This window comes from Vicugna pacos, chromosome 2 (assembly GCF_048564905.1).
Source record: "Vicugna pacos chromosome 2, VicPac4, whole genome shotgun sequence".
In the NCBI taxonomy this organism is placed as follows: domain Eukaryota; kingdom Metazoa; phylum Chordata; class Mammalia; order Artiodactyla; family Camelidae; genus Vicugna; species Vicugna pacos.
This window is the reverse complement of record NC_132988.1, coordinates 61,643,276-61,657,002: the sequence shown is the minus strand read 5'-3', so window position 1 is coordinate 61,657,002 and position 13,727 is coordinate 61,643,276. Positions and strand designations below refer to the sequence as shown.

Genomic DNA, 13,727 nt, shown 5'->3' with positions numbered 1-13,727 from the left:
TATGTATAATTCAAGTTCCAATTAAGGAATTAGAACAACTTTTTATTGATCTGTGGTAAAGACATTAAATACACATGCCATGTGCAAGGACTAAACACATTTTACTTTATTATTAAAATATTAAGGTCCTTTCGAAAGTAGAAATAGAGCATAATTCCCCTATTGTACTCATCTCTCAGCTTCAGCTTTTAACAATTGATAGCAAATCATGTTTTATCTCTATGCCATAGCTGTTCTTTCCTATTTCAACATCACTGGACAGTTTTCATTAAAAGTCGTAATGTAACTTCATTACATAAATTATGTAATTTGGACTATAAGAGTAGCAGATCTTTCACCTTTAGGGAATTTAAAAATATTTAAATATTGTTATTGAATACTCATAATTAATATTGAACAAGGTTGGAAATAGTTGATATATCTTATATTTTACTATAGTCTTTATTAAATGCAATCTACTCTAATTTCTGATCATGAAACATTTAAACTGAAAAGACAACAAACAACATTAATATTTACTTCCTCTATATGTCTCACTTTTGTTAATGAATTTGGAGACTTAATGTCTAGAATAAATAAATATTGCCAAATTCTTAGAAGATGCTGTTTATATTTATTTAAGAGGTAACATTTACAGCTTAAATATATGTGCATTGTGATTGCTTGGAATCTTTAAATATTTATTTTGAAAACTTAAAATACTTCATCTTTCTTACATATAAAATGGTTATTTTGAATTGGAGATAAATTTTAATCTCAATTAGTCATGGAGTCCTAGTAAAGCCCTATAAAGTCTCTTAGCCTGTGGCTAGTCTTCTAATTGAGGAGTATTATGTTTACCTCGTTGAAATGTTTGTAGAACTAAGAATATATGTAGAACCTAGAAAAGCATCTACTTTAAAGCAGTTTATAAAACAATTTTTTTCAAAATATAGTTGAGTAGAATATTTGAAGTCCATTAAAATACTAAGTAAACAATATTTATTTATTATCTAAATCTTCATGATATCTACATCTAAACTGGGATTGATGCATTAAAATAGGCAGGACTGGGTGGAGAAAAAAAATGGAGAAAATAGCAGTGCTGAAATTGATCAGAGTTCCACTAAGAGGGCTAACATTTTCTAATTTTCCACAGGCTATTTGATTTGGAAATTCTTTAGTGTAAATTGTAAACATGAAATTGTTTCTGCTTGCAGTTCAGCTTCTCCCAGTGTGAAACTCAACCATATGCAATATTTCATGAAATTATTTTAAATATTTTTCAACAATGAGAACAACAAAGGGAAGAGCCATGAAAATAAAAGCATCAGTTGCTATAAATATATTTGCAAATATGACTCATGATACTCAATCAATAGAAATGCATTCATAAATATCAAGAACTGGAAGTGACATTAATTTTTTTATTGAAGTATAGTCAGTTACAGTATGTCAATTTCTGGTGTACAGCATAATGTTCCAGTTGTACATATATTTACATATGTTCATTTTCATACTCTTTTTCATTATAGATTACTACAAGATATTGAATATGGTTTCCTGTGCTATGCAGAAGAAATTTCTTTGTGTCTGTTTTATATATAGTAGTTAATATTTGCAAATCTCAAAGTGACATTAATTTTTATTGCAACAATCTAATTTTATCAGTTTTAAACTCCAAAGCTCAGAGAAATTATCTTACCCTCATCCCTGTCTCTAGTATATGGTAGAAACTGCAATCAGTGGATTAACTAAAATAAAACTGTTTTCCTAACAGGTACAGTACAACCATTTACAATGAGAATAACATTGTCAATGTTGCAGAAATGTTGTTATACTCAAATGAGTTAGGACATGCTTAGCAGAGTGTCCTGCTAATAGGAAAATCTCAATACACATTAAAGTTGGTGATGGAGATGATGATCAAAAAGATGAAAACTGAGAAACAATACCATCACAACAGGAATCCCCCTGCTCGTGTGCTCCATCAGTGTACTTGATGCCTATGTGGTAAATTGCTTCGTGGCCACAAATTTCTTCCAGCCCAGTATGCATGGCACTTTGTAATGTGGCATTGCTGGTCCAACCGCAGGGCAGGCATTGTGATTTTCTTTTGCTCAACTAAATGTGATGGAACTAATACTGTGTGAGTTCTGGAGTCTAGGCCTCGAGACCCCCTTGAGTCAGCCTCCAGATTTGCCATCTTTAACATTTCCCTGAGATGGCCACGTATGGAAGGCCACAAGCTTGATGGAAAATGTGAGGCCACATGGTGTACCAAATAACAGCCAGTTCCATCCTTCATTGTGATTGTGTCCATCTTATATGTTCTATTCCAGCCAATCCTCCAGGTGACCACAGTCACTCAGCCAATGAAACAATTCATGAGAAATATTTTCATTGTTGTATAAACCATTAAGTTTTATGGCAGTGTGATATATAACAATAGATAATAGAGATGAGAACCTTGATTTTTATTAACTTTATTTTAAACAGAAAATTATGTTTACCTTTTCTAAATAACAATGAAAGAGAAGAGAACTGAATAAAATTTTGTGTTTTCAGCAAAATATTTACTTATTTACTCTGTATTGGTACTCTGGCATGGATATGAATCAATAGTAATAAATATATACAGTGTAACACTTTATGATGATTACTATTTACAACTAAAAATATAAGTGAATTCAACTTAAATGGATTTCTACTATGTCTTTTTTTTATGGCAAAAAGAATTGAAATGTATTACAGAAATGTAAAGGATAGTTAACAGTATACATTATGTAACACTATGTAAACATTTTATTAGCTAAACAATTTATTACTGCATATCAAGTATTGATGTTATTTAAAAAACTCCATAATATGGTGGTAAAACCTTTTTAACATAAATATTTTATTTTAGAACAACTTTCAATTTACAAAGAAATTGTGGATATGGCATAGTGTTATATGACTCACCCCCATTTTCCTCTATTATTGATGTTGTATGTATGATTATGTCTTATATATCAACATACTGTATATAATGTATATTACAATGTATAAGAAATGTAAATTATGTTCATAATTTATGCTGCTTAACAACTAATGAACCAATGTTGATATATTAAGCAAAGTCCATACTTTATTGAGACTTGATTAGTTTTACCTAATTCCTTTTTTGTATTCTAACATTTTATTCAGGATACCACATTACATTATTCCCTATGTCTCCTTAGGCTTTCTGCCTGTGAGCTTGTGATAATCCCTTAGAATTTTGTTGTCTCTGAAGTTTCAAGGAGTACTGTTTAGGTATTTTGTAGACTCTCCCTCAGTTGGAATTGCTCTGATATTTTCCTTATGATTAGTCTAGGGTTATGTGTTTTTAAAAGGAAGATCATCGCAGGGGTAAAGTGACATTTCATCACATATCGAGAGAAAATGCTCTCAAGATGACATATCGCTGTAGCTGGTAAACTTGATCACCTGGCTGAGACTGTGTTTTTCAGTTTTCTCACTGCAGTGTTACTCCCCTTCCCCGCAACATCCTTGTGCCCTTTCATACTGTACTCTTTGAAAGGACGTCAAAATGCACAAATTTAAGGAGAGGATAATTATGCTCTCCTACCTTGAGGGCAGAATATCCACACAAGTTATTTGAAATTCTCCTGTGCTAGTGAGGTTTGTTTCCTCTGCCTCATTCATTCATTCAATCATTATGACCCTCAGTATGGACTTGTGTATTTATTTTATACCTTGGGTTATAATCCAATACTGCTTTATTAATGTTGCTCAAATTGCCTCAGCTTTGGCATTAGGAAATCTTTCAGCTGGCTTCTGTGTCCCTGTAACATACCCACATCAACATAGGGTTTTTGGGTTTTTTGTTTGTTTTGTTTTTTGAGTACTATCTTACTTTCTGGCACTACAAGACACTCCAGGCTCATCTTGAATATTTCCTGCCTCAGTCCCAGAATCAACCATTCTTCCAAGGAACTCTGCTCCCTTTTGTTGAAGATGGTTATTAGAAACCAAGATGTGGGCTCTAGGTGTGGTTGTGGTTACCTTCAGGCCCTCTCAGGTGACAGTGCAAGGAAATAAATATATGTGTATATACTAACCTGTGCATAGGTATATATATATAAATAAAATGTTACCTTTTTTCTCTATTCAACTAAAAATGAATTCATATTGGTATCACCAAGTCTAACTCATTTCCACATGAATTATTCAAGCCTTTTTTCATTTCTTACTTGTAAGTAACTACCACTTTGATAGTGAAACAGTGGCTCTCATCATCCATCATTCATTTACAACCAGTTACACAATACAGACAATCCCTGGCCTAGCATGGTGAAAATGATGCTCATTTAGTAGAAAAGTACTTTGAATTTTGATTTTTTCCTAGGCTGGCGATATGTGGTAGGATACTCTCTGTGATGCTGGGCAGTGAGCCATACCTCCCAACCAGCCATGAGATCACAAGCATAAACAACTGATACAGTTACAAACATCCTGTATCCATACAACCATTGGAATTTTCACTTTAAGTATGCTATTCAATTACATGAGCAATTTAACAACTTATTATAAAATAAGTTTTGTGTTTGATGATTTTTCTAAACTGTAGGCTAATCTAACTGATCTGAGCATGTTTAAGGGAGGTGAGGCTCAACTGTGATGTTTGGTAGGTTAGATGTATTAACTGCATTTTGACTAAATATTTTCAACTTGCAAACAGTTTATAGAGATGTTACCCATTGTAAGTTGAGGAAGATCTGTATATGTATAGTTGGATCTGAATTGTTAACTTGTACCCTTATGGGAAATAGGTTTACAGACTAAAGTACAGTGGTTATGACCAAATATTTTAATTTATTTATAGCCATTAGTCTTATCGATTCAACTCATTCCACATTACTTAGACTTAAGTCTGCATCTTTTCACCATCCCATTCAGTATGGTTGTTTCATATAATTTGTAATAGTTACATTATTTTGTAACATACTGCATTGCATTCTAGGATCCCCCAACCTCCTCAATTTTTTTAAATGTTGTATACCTAACTCTTTAGAGTTATATGGACTTTGACAACTCCATAATGAAATATATCAATCATTACAGTGTCAAATAGAATAGATCCACTACCATAAAATAATCTTATTTTATCAATACAACCATCCCCCTTCCCTCAAACCCCTGATGACTTCTTATGTGATTATCATTTTTTATTATTTCAGAATCTCATGTAATTGAAATCCTGCAGTATGTAGCATTTTCTGACTTGGTTCTTTATCTTAGCAATATGCACTTAAGATTCAACATGTCTCTTTGTGAATTGAGAACTCATTTTTTAAGTCATTGACCTTTTTTACTATTCCATCACTTAGATATACATCCTATACAATGGAATATTATTTATCCTTTCAACTACTGAAGGGCATTTTGGTTAACTTCAATGTTGACTGATTATAAATAAAGCTGCTATAGATACCCACATGCCAGTTTGTGTGTCAAAAGTTTCAAATCTGTTGGATGTATACTCAGGAACATGGTTGCTAAATTGTAGGCTAAGAGCATATTTATTTTTGTAAGAAATTGCCAAAGTGGTTATTCCATTTTTATATTTAGATCAGAAAACAATGAGAGTCCCTTTTCCTCCACAATTTAGCTAGTGATTGGTAATATAATTTTTAAATTTTCTTTTAGCTATTCTACTAGGTTTATAGTGGTATCTTACTATTTCAATTTACATTTCCCTAATGAAAAATATTATCAGGGAGGGGTAATGAGCATCTTTAGGGAAAAAAAATGAGCATCTTTTCGTATGTATATTTTCTAACTGTAAATCTTCTTTGGCGAAGTATCTGTTGAAGTTTTCTTGTTTTTATTTTAACCCATGTTAATAGCTTTTTTTGGTCATCCTATTTTTGATTTTTATGTTTCTTATTTGAAACAGGAGGTTTTGAGCTATCTGGAGTGGGAGAAGTGGACTTTCATGGGTGGGAAAAGTCTGTGAAATCTTTTCTCCTGGAGATTAAGCATTTGCTTTTAGGAATATTCTGCCCATTTTATAGTGCTCTCCTTCCCAGTCCATGAGGGAGCAGGGAAGAGGAATTTTCTTTGCTCTTTACCACATATGCTTATGAAGTTACTCAAAGTAAAACCAATGAATCTGTGAGATAAAACCCACAAAATTGTGGGGAACTGCCTACCCCAGGAGTTTCTCACTCTCATACTAATCCACACTCAGGCTCCATCAAGTGTTAAATTCCCATTTAAGTCGTCTTCTCAGTTTATGGCTCTAGCGGCTTCTGCTTCAGGTTAGCAGATCTCTACTGTGACTCCAGATTTGAGTCTTCCTTCAGAATTTGTGACGTTCATTGGTTCTGTGATCATAGTTCTTTGAGAAGTCCAAGAAAATTTGTTGAATTTCAGTAATTTTTAGTGTTGTAAGGACAATTTTGAAAACTTGAGCTCTTTACTTATTATAGCTGAAATCAGAACTCTAATGTTGAAATTAAAAGGAAATTGTTACCCTTTACTTACTTCATGAAGAGAAAATAAAGTATTATTAGTGTACAAAATATTTTATTTTTGTCTATTAAAATATATAATTTAGTCAAATTGTCATAAATGCCTTTTGCATTCATAAGTTGGGTTAGGTAATTTTTATTAGATTATTTGCATTTGAGCAATGAAAATGATAACCCATATGAAAATCATGAATAAGCTGAATTTAAAGAAACTTTACCACTTGGCTAGCCAAAATGGATGGATAAATTCATTTCAGTCGCTTTTCAGTTTTCAGTTCAAGGGATCTATTTGTGACAGCAGTGGGAATCTAGGGTATGTCCTTGTAGTTTATGACTTTTAATACCTTGTATTTATGTTGTCAAATTCATTTCAGTATTATAATTGCTTTTCAAATTTTTATGTTATATAGAAGTACTGTGAAGAACATTTACAAATAAACATTACTCGTATCTACACATTTACTTTTTATATAGAAATTGTTAGTATTTGGATGTCCTAACCTTGTATTATAACATTAACACAAATAATTGCATCAGTTGGAAATTTTACTAATTGGTAAAGACCCAATAAAAAAATATAAAAAGCAGAAGGACTACACAGGTGAATAAATTTTGGTTAAAAAGCTTATAAATTACATCTATAAATAAGGTAGTATGTGTTATTCTTGAAATCCTTACTATAACAAGTTTATGAGAATTTCTCATTAATTTATTCCTTGAGGGTAGAAATAAGTTTCTTCAGGCATTTATCATTATCTTTGCTGAATTGTAAGAAAAATGAATCAGAGTAATAATTTATATGAAAGGATCTAGAGTACTCTGTGAGCTAAATGAATAGAGATGAATACTTTAATCTTTGAATATTCATGTCTACTGAATAATTGTTACATATTATATCCCTAATAAGTGTTGATTGATTAAGAGAATGAGCTGATTGAGTTATTTAAAACATATTCTTAGTCCTCCATCACAAAATGAGGAAATTCATTACAGCAAGCTAGGATTCTCTAAATAATATCCTTATGGAAGGTAAAATACCCAAACTGTGCTATGAATATAATTGCATTTTAAGAGTTACCCTTCTCTAGAAACCATTAAATTAGTTCAAGAAATTTACCATTAATACAAATAAAATGAAAAATCCTATATTCTAGAAAAAATTAAAAATTAAAATTTTACCAGGAAATTCAGGAAAAAGATGATTATGTCTTATATAAACAGTACAGTGAGCAATAGAAAAAAAGATTCATATGGAAAGTTGAAATTTTAGCATTGATTTCTCAGTGACTAGCAGAGCAAATAGATTTAAAGGAAAAATGAGTTCAAATGTTTTAGGGCACTTTTTCTAAGGTAAACATTTAACATCTGTATATTACCAGAAAAGAAAGGAAATATCTTCCAGTGGCCATTTAACCATAAATTTCTCCTATGGTAAAATATTCCCATTGGTTATTTAATATTATTGAGAATTGTATCTGATAAAATGGAACATGTAATTTCATGGACAACATGTTCAAGTGGGAACAAAATAAAACCTTCATCTGAAATTGCAAAGATTATTGCTGGTGTGGTATTAAAATGAGAAATTCAGAGAAAATTTAAACTCAATATGTTGGTTCAAGTAAAGCAATGGTTCCCATTTCTCTCAAATGGGAGAAAAGAAGGCACAGAAAATCCTATTGTAATTCTGACTTACTCTGTAATGTTCTCAGTCTTGATTCATATTCTCGTTGCTATTTGGGGTAGTACTGTTTGATAGTATAAGTTTAATTTTGATAAAACCAATGATAACACTGATACTGAGGATCAAATATATTGGAGAAGTGGATTAAAACCTACACAGGAAGTTCTTTCAATGGAAGCTTATTGGCCAGGAGAAGAACTAGATTTAGTTACTAATCAATTAATTGTTACATTGAGTTATTCTATTGATACCTTTCATAAAGTTCAGAAATCCAAATAAAAGAATTTTCAAGCTTTTATAAGATTATTAAAAACTTTGTACTGGTAAACTGAAATGTTTCTTTAAAGCAATATATGTATCTCATTGGACAGAAATGATTATTATTTTCATCAGTATCTCTTTGCTTTTTATATTTGATAAATTGTACAAAAGATATCAGAGAAGAAATAACCATGAGCAAATTATAATGTCAAAACCCTGACCAAGAGTTAAAGCTTGAATTGTAGGGATATTGTTGATTATTTAAGTAGGAAAAGCTCTATTTTTATCTCTGAGCATGCACAGATACCTGGTTTTAATTCTTGTCCAAGGTAGGGTCCATGGAATTTCTGATATGCTGCTTAAGGACTCAAACTTTCTTGGCAACCCAAGAGGTCAGTTTCTTTACTGATAGTTTGCAGATGGCTTATGTCCCAGTTGTACCTGTAGAATTTTAATTTATGGACTTGACTGAGTGGAAACACAAAGAGGTCAATGCCATTCAGAGAAGAATTTATTACTTAAAGTTCTCAAGAGGAGGGGACCATGCCATGCAGGTCTACATGGAGAAGCACCAGATTTAATTATGAGGCAGAAGGAACAAAGAAAGCAGGACCTAGACCTTTAGTGTTAAGTTTTCTATGGGAGACATAAGACAGGGCAGGCATACAGCTTAGAACTGGCCAGTCTGAATAATGTCTGTGGGCTCTAGGCTATAGCAGTAATCTCTAATGGTCTGGTACCAGGCTCTGGGATAATTTAGAGTGGGGGAAATACTGGCTTGGTGTGTGAGAGATAAAGGAGGTATTGAAGGTATAACTTGGGGTTGGATGGTTTGCATACATAAGGTGTGTTCACAGTGGAATTGGTATCTTGGAAATTAGCTAGTCTTGGGAAGAGCAATCTCTCCCCAGCCAGCTAGACCCCTACCCCAACAAGATTTCAAAGCACAATACAATATGGAAAAACAAAACAAAACAAAAACGTGATTAATACAGTGTAACCAACTAGAAAAGGCTGGCTTGATTTGGTGGCCAGGGGGACTTAAATGTACGTACTGAAAGTATTTTCCTTTGAGTTCTTCCAAAGCCAAGATTCCTGTCTTAGATATTAACATAGGTATTGTTTCAAGCTGGAGACAGTCTACGCTGCTCCAGTACAAGCCTGGGTGTACTTGCATGTTGACGTTACTTCTTTTTCTAGTGTTTTCCTGTACTCTGTCTCACTGTACCATATTCTTTGCCTTTAAATGAAAGCCTTATACAAGTATGTTTTGTGGGTTCTAGTTGGTTCTCTCATATATATAAAGTAAGAATTAAATAATGCATGTGATAAGATATGTGAACTTGAAAATGTAGCAATAGAAAGTATCCAAACTGAGGCTCAATGGAAAAAATAAACTAAAATATGAGAAAATGAAAGATCTTGTTTCATAAGGAAAAAATCAAACAGCAAATGGAGCAATTTTGTAATTATTAGAAGACCTAGAAGGGGAAAAAAAAAGGGAATGCAGAAAAGAGCAACAAAAACAACTTAAATAATGGCTTAGTTTTATAAAATCAATAAATTAAAAATCCAAGAGGCTCATTGAAACAGAAATAGGACAAATGGCAAGGCACAACATATCTAATAACCAATGATAGAAATAGTCCTAAAGCAATTAGAGATTTATACCTTCCTGGAGATAGAAGATAAGAAATTCCACAGACTTCCCAAAAACAATGTAAGACAGAAGAAAGCAAAATTGTATCTTTAAAGAGCAGAAACACACATGTAAATCAAAAAGATAAGTTACCTCTAATTCTATACCCAGCAATCTTAAAAATAGGGTAAAATAAAACTATTTTAAGAATAAAAAACCTAAAAAAATTAAAGTAATTGTGGAGGTCAGCCCCACCCCTTCCTCTTTCCTTCTCAGAAGACAGCGGGAGCAGCTTGTACAGCCATGGCCAAGATTAAGGCTCCAGACCTTTGCTGCAAGGAGGAGCTGCTAGAACAACTGGAGGACCTGAAGGTGGAGCTGTCCCAGTTGTGAGTCGCTAAAGTGGCAGGTGGCGCGGTTTCCAAGATCTCCAAGATCCAAGTTATTTCCAAATCCAGTTCTCCTGTTCTCATGTTTTCACCATCACTAACCATACTCAGAAAGAGAACATCAGGAAATTCTCTAAGGGCAACAAGTACATGCCCCTGGATCTGTGGCCCAAGAAAACCTGGTGCCATGCAACCCTGGCTCAATGAGCAGGAAGAGAACTTGAAGACCAAGAAGCAGCAATGGAAGAAGCGGCTGTACCCACCGTGGCAGTACACGATCCAGGCCTGAGCATCCAGACATCAATAAAACAAACTGGCAGGAAAACAAATTCATCAGCCAACTCGTACTGTTAGAAATAATAAACATAGTTCTTCAAGTGAATAGAAAATGATACAAGTGGAAAATTAAATATACATAAAGGAACAGAGAGTACTAAATAAGGTGAATATATGGGAAAAGATATTTTTGTAATGTCTACTATTTTCAAATGGTAGCTGATTATTCAAAGAAAAATTAAAACAAGGTTATGTGATTTGTGATATAGGTAGAAGTGGCAACACAGGACAGGAGGGGAAAATTGAAGTATACGGATTACAGCAATATTAAAATGTACTTTAAGTTAAAAATGCATCTTGCAGATCCCTAGAAGAAAATCACTATAAAATGAAGAAAGATATGGATAATAAGTAGCTCTAAAATGGAATGCTGAAATTACTCAGTTAATCCAACTGATGTTAGGAAAAGAAAAAAAAGAACAAAGACTAGCTGGTACAAGTAGAAAACAGAGTAAGATGGTAGATTTTAATCTAAAACTAGAGGCAATTAAATTTAAATGATCTAAATACTCCAAACAAAAAGGAGATTGTAAAATTGAATAAAAAACACGACCTAGCAACATGCTGTCCAGAGGAAACATATTAAATATAAATACATAGCTAGGTAATAAGTAAAAAGATGAAATAGTTTAAGATATTAAAAATAATCTTAGAAGATTGGAGGGTCTATATTAGTATTAGACCATATATTCTTCAGGATAAAACACTTTTCTAAATAGGGACATTTATGATTATAAAAATGATAACTCATCACTAAGACAAAATATACTTAAAATATGTATACTTCTTAAGAGTTTCAGTATATGTAAACTATAGGGGTGGAAAAAGTTTTCCCTCTTCCTTTTTAGATTCTTTGGTTTTTCTAATAATTAAATTGATATAGACAGATTAACAGGTGAAAAACAAATTTAATTTTATGTAAGTGGGAGCAGATAAAAATGTGAGACTCCGTTAACTAACCAAAGCAAGCAGCTTTTATACCTTTTAGCTAAAGACACAATACATTTGTGAGGAACTTAAAAAAACAGAGGGGTTTGGGCTTGGAGTAGTAAATTAGTGAGAAAGTTAACAGGTTTGTTTTTGCAGCCTTCTCAGCCTTAAATTCCCTATCTTTTGCTGTAAGGATACCTTCTACCCTCCTGCTTTAGGGAGGGTTGTTTCATATTGGAGATTTATTTCTTATTTTTAGGGGAATAAAAGAGGATCAGAGAGTTTTTTGCATGGCTGTTTCTTAGTAACTTTAATTCAAAATAATCAATATGCCAAAGTGGCGTATTTGGGGGTAGCATATTCTGCTCTCCTTTGAGATCAATAACTGAAAGAACTGAAAAGAGACGTAGACATATCCACAATTATAGTTGAAAATTGCAACACCTTTCTCACATAGATGGGCTTTAGGTGCACATGGAATATTAATCTATATAGACCATATATATAGGCATAAAATATCCCAATAAATTTCAAAGAATTAAAATCAAATAGTTTATATTTTCAGACCACTGAAAAATTAAAAAGCTTAGAACACTCAAATAATGATTGCTTAAATAATACTTCTGTATAGCTCATGGGCCAAAGAAGAAATCAAAATAATAATTATAAAATACTTTAAATTTAATGGTGTAAATAACTTATCAAAATGTGCTGGGTTCCCTGAAGCAGTGCTTCAGGGATATAAATTTTAAAATTAAATATATATAACTATATACCTGTGTTTGTAAAGAAGCATTATCTAAAATTGATGATTTAAGATTTAACCTTGAAAGGCAGGATAAAAAAAGCAAATCAAATACAAATTATGTTAAAGAAAAGAAATAATAAAAGTAAGAGCAGAATATGAATAAAATTGAGAAACCTTATAAAACCAAAGGATAGACTTTTGAAAATGTCATTAAAATGGATATATTTGCAGACGAGTCCCTTTCACCCTGAATTTTTGAAAGATACTTACCCTAATTTTTAAAGTATTTATTGTATGTCACTCCTCTTACGTATTTATTATTTTACTACCTATATGTTATGTTTGGAAGAAATACTCAAATAATCTTTGTAGGCCTTAATTCTCTTATAAAACTACATTTGAGACACTCTGATTTAAATCAGTGGCATAAAAGAGTGAAAAGTCACACAGCAACATCGGGAAGGAGTCATCCTACATGTCCTGCAGATACAGAGAGTGTTGTAAACAACTTGCTACTATCTTCGCTTTAGAGGAAATAGGTAAGGTAAAGTAAACTAGCACAGCCACTATGGAAAGTAGTATGGAGGTTCCTCAAAAAAATTAAAAATAGACCTACCATATGATCTAGCAATTTCACTTCTGGAAATATTTGTCCTAAGGAGATAAAGTCCCTATATCAAAAAGATCTCCACCCCAAAATTCATTGCATCATTATTTACAATAGTCAAGACATGGAATCAACCTGTGTCCGTCAGTGGATAAAGAAATTGTGATATGTGTGCGCGTAAAATCAGAGAAATGTGTTGTGTGTGTATATAATATTAAATCAACTATAAAAAGAAGGAAATCCTACTATTTGCAACAACACGGATGGACCTTGAAGGCATTCTCTTAAGCAAAAACTAGGGGTTTGTAAATGATCATATGTCCGAAAACTGCAGCCATTAAAATACAGAAGAATTTCGTTAGATACACTATTCAGTAGACCAAGCAAAGTACAAAACGGTGTGAAACATTTGTGTAAAATTTTTGAAAGGATTTGTGTTTCTAAAATATTTTTCCACTGGACCCAGATGTAAGAAACTTAACAGTTGGCACCTTTGGAGAGACAGCTTAGAGATTTTGGAATCAGAGTAAGAAGGAATGTTTTTGCTCTTCATTCCTCTCTGTATTGTTTCATTTTTATAAACCATGTGCCTGTGTTATTTTCGTATGTATTTTTTAATTTAAAATTAATGAA

At 32.5% G+C, this 13,727-nt stretch overlaps 1 pseudogene; it reads left to right on the top strand.

Moving 5' to 3' along the window:
* The first annotated feature begins 10,387 nt into the window (after positions 1-10,387).
* On the top strand, positions 10,388-10,762 carry LOC102544790 (large ribosomal subunit protein uL29 pseudogene; annotated as a pseudogene).
* Positions 10,763-13,727: the final 2,965 nt, after the last annotated feature.